This window comes from Pipistrellus hanaki (genome assembly GCF_964339955.1).
Source record: "Pipistrellus hanaki genome assembly, chromosome: X".
NCBI classification, from domain to species: Eukaryota; Metazoa; Chordata; class Mammalia; order Chiroptera; family Vespertilionidae; genus Pipistrellus; species Pipistrellus hanaki.
This window is the reverse complement of record NC_140524.1, coordinates 65362342-65370384: the sequence shown is the minus strand read 5'-3', so window position 1 is coordinate 65370384 and position 8043 is coordinate 65362342. Positions and strand designations below refer to the sequence as shown.

General features: G+C 42.4%; 1 pseudogene across 1 annotated transcript; it reads right to left on the bottom strand.

Moving 5' to 3' along the window:
- Window positions 1-799: 799 nt before the first annotated feature.
- On the bottom strand, window positions 800-1760 carry LOC311614652 (mRNA decay activator protein ZFP36-like; annotated as a pseudogene). Its single transcript has one exon. The product of its transcript is annotated as an mRNA decay activator protein ZFP36-like (transcript).
- Between the last annotated feature and the right edge of the window lie 6283 nt (window positions 1761-8043).

The following is an 8043-nucleotide window of genomic DNA, read 5'->3' as shown; positions in this document are numbered from 1 at the left end:
GGTGGGGCCTGGATGAGGCTGGTTGACCTATTTGGAAATGTCTTTTGTGTGAAGTGTATCATTGGGCATGTGGAGGTATTATTGATATGAGAAAATGCTAAGTAACAGATTTACTATCTGAAAAGGGATTTACTATCGGGGAAAGGGAGGGAGGAAGAGACTGAACATAAACTGTGCACCTATGGATGAGGACAATGGGGGATGGGGAGGGGGCAGAGGGTGGGGTGGGAACCTGGTGGAGGGGGGAAGAAATGAGGAACCTTTGTAATAATATGAACAATAAAGATTTATTAAAAAAAAAAAAAGAATAAATAAAGTCATAAATAAAGAGCCCAATGACTGGGGAGAGGGGATTGGCAATGACTTTGGCTACTTGCTTTTGGAGGGAAATTTGAGCACCAGGATTGACCCTCAAGGGGAAGGCTTCAGTCACTACCAGTCATACCAGAACCTCAGGGGTCTAGGAAAAATCGGGAGGGGGCAGTAGGGGCCTACGATTCACAGCATTGGGAAGGAGAGGTGAGGGCGAGAGGGCTCACTGCTACCCTCAAATTTGCTACATCTTAAAAAAAAGGACTTCAGAATACACTTCGTCCAACACCAGGAACACTGAGCTTGCCCACTGGGGACCTGCCCCAGAGTAGGGTCAGGGGAGTAGGTTAATGCATTTGGAAGGCAGTGAGGCTACTTGATTGAGTTTCCCAGTTCCCAACAGCCCCAGGGCTTCTGTGGAACCCATCGCACAAGAGAAATGCTCCTCCCCTTGAGATCCAGCTGATCTGTACTGGGCAGGTACTTGTCACTCAGATACTGAGATTCAATTAAAGATGGGGAGTCGCCAAAGGACTATAGGTTGGGGTGGCCCAAAAACTCCAGCCTCGAAGACAGGCGAGTCAGACCCTCCCAGGCTGCTGCCGCTGCTGGCATAATCCTCGGGATTAGATCCCAGGGAATGTGCAGAGGGGCTCTGAGTCAGGCCACCCACAGGTCCCCAAAGGCTGCTAGGGGTGGCCCTTCGGCAGGAGGAATAAGAAGGTGGGATGGGATCCCCTAGGGCCACAGGAGTCCCAGGGGCAGCAGAGAAAACAGAGGGTGAAAGTGGAAGGTCCCCAGATGGTGGTGGTGGGGAGCTGGAGGGCGAGAAGGAGCATGAGGACAAGGAAGGGCCTGCCAGGCCTGCTGGTGGTGGCAAGGATCTTCTGCCAGAGGGCAGGCCTGAGAAGTGGATGCTCTGTCGCAGCACATAAGGGTGGCCAGGGGAGGCCAGGTCTTCACTGTGGATGAAGTGGCAGTGTGAGCCTTAGGGGCAGTGGCCCTGGAGGTAGAACTTGTGGCAGAGTTCTATCTTGTACTTGGGGTGGCGACTGGCTTGGCTCAAATCACCCAGCCTATGGGCAAACTGGCACTTAGCCCCATAGCGGCAGCGCCCACTCTCTGAGAAGGTTCGACATAGCTCAGTCTTGTATTAGGATGAGGAGATGGGGGATGAAGTAGGTGAGGGAGACAGCTCAGTGCCTGGGCAGGGAGCCAGGGGTGCGAAGCCTGGGGGTGGGGGAACCCACCCACAGCTTCGACCCTCTACCAGGCTGGTGGAACGACCAGGCAAGCGGGCAGCGACTCCAGCGGGACTAGAGTCTGAAAAGCTGAAGCTCCAGAGTCCAGAGGCCCAGCCTGGGCTGTACTCAGTATCTCCTTGGTTGGATGGTAGATCAGGGCTCAGCGACAGGAGGCTCTCATAGAGGGCACTGTGATCCATGGCAACACAGAAGGGTGATCTGCGGAAAGCCCGGGATAAAGTGAGAGCACTGGAGCCAAGTTCTATAATTAATCTTTATAGATAACTAACTTGCTCAATTTTGCTTCTGTAACTGCGTTGTGCAAACCAGGTTCCTCATTCCAAACCCAAAGATGTAATTGATACCTTTCTGATATTCTACCTATATAAGCCAGATGAAGCCAGCATTTTGGGACTGCAAGGTTTGGAATGCTGATTGCCCCATTGTAAGCCACCAGCCTTTAATAAATGACTCCATAATTCGACTTCTTGATTAAGGCGTCCTTTGTGAGATTCAGGGTACATTACAACACTGAGAGTCTGAACAAAAATAACCTTCGCCATATAAATAAGCTGAACTCATTCAGCTCCAAAGGTAATGATTCTGGGGTGTTCTTAGGTGACTAAGAATCTTTGTGGATGTGTCAGAAATGCAGGAACCCCGTAGGGAGATCCCAAAGCAACTGAAATTAACTAAATGGCTCATCTGGGGGCCACCATAAGGATTGGTCTGCCCAGGGTGCCAAACCTTTCCTGTGGTTTTAGACAGCCAGGATAGAAACTGAGACCACATTTGACCCACTATATAACATGTCTAGAAAGTTTGCTCAGACTACAGATATCCAAAATTAAAACTTTCTCTTCTGTCTTCATGGCTGGAACACTTCTGTCTATTCCTCTCTATTACAGGAATCCAGATGGTCTCGGAGTTGTTTTCTGAAAATATACAAACATGTTCTCGACCAAAAGTTAATAAAAGGATATTTTCTATAAGTTTGACTTGGGATCCTTTTTCATTTTCATATTCATTTTTCCCCCCAAATGATTTTTCTCTGGCTTGTTTTGACACCATGTGTGTATTTTCATGGGTATCTTGCTGTTAGTGTTTCTAATGAAGGTTAATTTCCTAAAGTACAAATTTTTTAGATGTAATTTACTTGCAAGATATTTTTCCTTACATGATATTCTTCTACTGTCACCCCCTTTTTTAATTTAAATAATAGGAGGCTTTTGGAAATTTTATAATGTAGTCTAGATAGCTTTTACATTTTAATTATTTGCACTAAACTATGACTGCTTTAGGTTCATTACATGCTATGCAATTTTATCATGAGATGCTCTGCCAATAAGAATTTTTGTTAACACTTTAGGAACAGCTTTTTATACAGTACAATCAGTTTTTCTAGACTATTCATTTATTTCCATTAGCCGTGTATTTATTTACCATGTGTGTATTAGTGGAGATGATTATTTGCCTTCTTGGGAAGGGCCTGAGCATTCCTGCTACTAGGCTGCACTTGGATATTAAAAACCCACTTGCCCACACCATGGGTACAAGACCTCTCAAACAAGTCTTGTTGCAGTGAGAGGGCAGCTGCTGTCAGCCAAGTCTTTCTCGGTCTGTTACCTGGGTCCCAATTTGAGCTGTGCATGGGAAGCAAAGCAGCCATGGAGGCAGGAGACCTCCCTCAGAAGGGGAGAAGGTTCAGGAGCCTGCCAAGTTGCAGGGCGGGGTGGTAAGGGTCTGTGCCCCACCTCTGTTGACCCCCAAGTTCTCTCCTGATGGCCCCTCTGCGACTGTGCCTGTCTTAGGTTGTTCCTTCCCTGTGGAATCTTACCCATCATTGGCTAACCAGACATCCTCCGGGGCAAGCAGGGTGATGTGAGGTTTAGTTCTGTCTTCTTGGTAGCCTATGCTCCCATGGGCTCCATGCCCAGCACCTGCCTCAGGAATCCCTCACCTGCTGGCGAGGCCCGGGCACCCATTTTGAGGAACCCATGTTTCTTCTCCAGAGAGGGCCCAGCTCACCTCACTGGATGAAAGACAGATCCATGGTACCACCCACCATGGTATTTCAGCTTCAGCATGAACTGAAAGGTCAGGCAACAGCTGTGAGCTGCCAAGAATTCTTAATCTTGGGGGGCTCTTCTTGTGCTCTCTCTCTCTCTCTCTCTCTCTCTCTCTCTCTCTTTCTTCCTCTCTCTCTCTCTCTCTCTCTCTCTCTCTCTCTCTCTCTTTCTTCCTCTCTCTCTCTCTCTCTCTCTCTCTCTCTCTCTCTCTCTCTTTCTTCCTCTCTCTCTCTCTCTCTCTCTCTCTCTCTCTCTCTCTCTCTCTCTCTCTCTCTCCCTCTCTCTCTCTCTGGGTTCAGCTTCCAGAAAGAGCTACAGGCATGGGGAAGTCAACTATGCAGGCTTAATTGGGCAACAAGGTTAATGCTTCCATGATAATGTAGTTCTTAAATAAGAATGGACCACATTCCAAGGTTGACTCCAAGGTCCCAGGGGCATATGACTCCCAGCCAGGTTAGTACATCCTTTCTTTGAACAAAAAGAGAAATCATGGTTAACAGCATAATTAATATTTGCCACTACTATAACTAGCCCCCAATGTTCTATTCCCCCCCCCCCCCACCTCCGCATAACACTGGGAGGAACAGATCTAAAGAAGTACCCTTTTGCAGTAAAGGCAGGGGGAGGGGGAGAGGGAGGGCGGCACTCCTGTCTTATAAAGGAAGATAAAAATAGTACTTTCACATTAAAGCCACTGAATGATGCTGAGTTATCCCTGTTATAAAGTTGGTCAAGAAAATCTTTAGCAATGGATACAAGACATGGGGGTGGGGGAGCAGGTGAAGGCATATGCGGGGGTGGGGGTACTTCAAGGGGGGAAAAAGGAGACATATGTAATACTATTTGTAATGCTTCAAACAATAAAGAAAAAAATATTAGCAAATAGAATAAAGCAATACATTCAAAAGATAAAAAATAAGAAAAAGAAAATGCTTTACATAATAATTGGCTTTAAAATCTCAAATTTGTTAGTAAGTCAAAATATATATAATTAAAATGAAGAGTATATGGTAAAAAAAATATTTTTCAGTGCCTAAATTATATATGCCTACATATAGTTTTCCAAAGTCTTTGGTAATTTAAAAGTTTGAAATTGCTGAATTAGATAATAAAATTTATTAAATATCTACTGAAATATTAATCTGAGTTTGTCTCATATGAAAAATCTGAAGGATAGAGTTTAATCTATTAATTAAATAAGACTTGTATTTTATTTGAAATATATCCTTAAAAATGTGAAAGTATTACTCATCTGAGAAATGCTAAGAATTTAATTTGCCACCTAAAAATTTAAGGCTTCTAAGAGTTAAAAGTTCTTGTTGCTCTCTTTCTAACTCTGAGTTGTAGGGTTAGGTAATTTATTACCATTGTTTCTTTTTTTGTTTGTTTGCTTGTTTGTTTTTTGCAGTAGGCTTGTAGAGCTATGAACTTCCCTCTCAAAACTGCTTTTGCTGTGTCCCATAGGTTTTGGATTGTTGTGTTTTCATTGTCATTTGCTGTTATGATGTTTTTAATTTCTTCCTTGATCTCTCTGGTAACTCAGTCATTTTTTTAATAGCATGCAGTTTAGTCTCCATGAGTTAGATTTTTTTGGATTGTTTTTATTGTAGTTGATTTCCAGTTTTATGCCACTGTGATCTGAGAAGATACTTGGTATGATTTCTATCTTCTTGAATTTGAAGAGACTTTTCCTATGTCCAAGCATATGCTCTATGTTTGAAAATGACCCATCTGCACTTGAGAAGAATGTATATTCTTTGGCTTTGGGGTGAAATGTTCTGAAGATGTCAATTAATTCCATCTGGTCTAATGAGTCATTTTGAATTGATGTTTTTTGCTGAATTTTTGTTTAAAGGATTTGTCCAATGCTGATAGTGGGGTATTAAAATCTCCTACTATGAGTGTATTGCTGTGAATCTCTCTCTTGTTATTTTCCAAGAGATTTTTTTAATGTATTTGGGTGCTCCTGTATTGGGTGCATATATAATTACCAGAGTTATTTTTTCTTGATGGATTGCTCTCTTTAGTATTAATGAAGTGGCCTTCCTTATCTCTTGTTATGTCATTCACTTTGAGATCTAATTTGTCAGATATAAATATTGCTATCCCAGCTTTTCTTTTTTTTTTCTTTTTCTTTTTTTCTTTTTTTTCCATTTCCATTAACCTGGAAACCTTTTTCCATCCCTTCACCTTCACTCTCTGTGTGTTTTATTCTGAGGTGGGTTTCTTGTAGACAGCAGATATATGGGTCTTGTTTTCTTATCCAATCCATTACCCTGTGTCTTTTGATTGGGGTATTTAATACATTTACATTTGAAGTTATTATTGGTAGGTACTTATTTGTTGCCATTGTTATTCTTTACCCAGGTGTTCCTTCTTCACTTCCTATATTCTTTTTTATAGCAGACCCGTTAAAATTTCTTGCATTGTTGGTTTAGTGGTGATAGATTCCCTTAGTCCGTTTTTTTTTTTTTTTTTTTTTTTTTTTTGTTTTTTTTTTTTTGTCTATGAAGGTTCTGATTTCACCTTCAATCTTGATTGATTGCCTTGCTGGGTACAGTATTCTTTTATTCAGACCCTTCTTTTGCATGAGTTTGTTTATTTCATTTCATTCCCTTTTGGCCTGATGAGTTTCTGTTGAGAAATCAGTTGCTAGTCTGATGGGGGTTTCTTTGTCAGTAACTCTCTGTCTCTCTCTGGCTGCTTTTCAGATTCTTACTTTGTCATTAGTATTTGCCAATTTAATTATAATGTGCTTTGGCATCAGTCTTTTGGGGTTCATTTTGCTTGGGACTCTGTGAACTTCTTGGATTTGTGTGGGTTTTTTCTTCCCTATATTGGGGAATTTTTCTGTCATTATTTCTTCAAACAAATTTTCTATTCCTTGCTCAGTTTCTTCTTATTCTGGCTTCCCTATTATGTGGATGTTGTTTTGTTTCATGTTGTCCCATAGTTCCCTGGGGCTCTCCTCCTGCTTTTTAATTTTTTTTTCTAGAAGCTCCTCTACTTGGGTATTTTTTCCACTTTGTCTTCTAGCTCACTGATGTGGTCCTCTGCTTCTTCTAGTCTACTCTTGATGCTTTCTATTGAGTTCTTTACAGCAGTGATGTAATTTTTCATTGCTTCTTGGTTCTTCATTTCCTCTTGGTTCTTACTCATATTGTCGAATTTGTCTTCCATACTTTTCAGCCACCTTATGACCATTTCTCTGAATTCTTTCTATGAAAGGTTGTTAGCTTCTATTTTGTTTACCTTTTCTGGTAATGCCTGCTTTTCTTTCATATGCGGGCTGCTTCTCTGTCTCCTCATGGTCTCCCTTCTCTGGATGTCTGGTTATATATTTCTCTCTCTTCTTTCTGTGGTAGAGTGCCGAAACTGTGTGTTTGCACCAATTGGGGACCAGTGTTCTGGGGCTCAAAGCTGTTCGGTGGTAGCCGCAGTTGCAACTTTCCAAGCTTCCAATAAATTCACAACCCCCTTCAAATGACGCGGCCTCCTAGTCTGAGCTGGTCCCTCTGAGAGGGAACCCAACCACAGTGGGAGCTGCCTGGTCAGGGGAACCCCATCCAGCAGTCCCCAACCCTCTCCTGGAGTTTTGTTTTCCTTCAACTTGCCAACAAATACTCCCATGCAACCCTCAGCTGTTCTTTCTTTCTGCTCTGGGACAAGGCTTGGGACCCGTCTTTCTATTCTGCCACCATTTTTTTCTGGGTACAGCTTTTTTCTTTTTTTCTTTTTTTTTTTTTTTTTACCATTTATTTATTTATTTATTTATTTTTACATATTTTATTGATTTTTTTTGCCCCCCTCCCTCCCTCCCACACAACCCCTCCCTACCCAGAGTTTTATGTCCATTGGTTGTACTTATATGCATGTATACAAGTCCTTCGGTTGATCTATTATCTACCCCAGATCCTCCTCCCCTCCCCGCTGTAATTTGACAATCTGCTTGTTGCTTTACTGTCTCTATATCTATCTTTTGGTTCATCAGTTTATAATGATCTTTATTATCCACAAATGAGTGGGGTCATGTGGTGTTTCTCTTTCATTGATTGGCTTATTTCACTCAGCATGATGTTCTCCAATTCCATCCAAGTTGCTGCAAATGATGAGAATTCCTTCTTTTTTATGGCAGCATAGTATTCCATTGTAGATGTACCATGGTTTTTGATCCAATCATCTGCTGATGGGCACCTAGGCTGTTTCCAAATTCTGGCTATTGTAGATTGTGCTGCTATGAACATAGGGGTGCATATATCCTTTCTGATTGGTGTTTCTAGTTTCTTGGGATATATTCCTAGGAGTGGGATTACTGGGTCAAATGGGAGTTCCATTTTCAGTTTTTTGAGGAAACTCCACACTGTTCTCCACAGTGGTTGCACCAGTCTGCATTCCCACCAGCAGTGCACGAGGGTTCC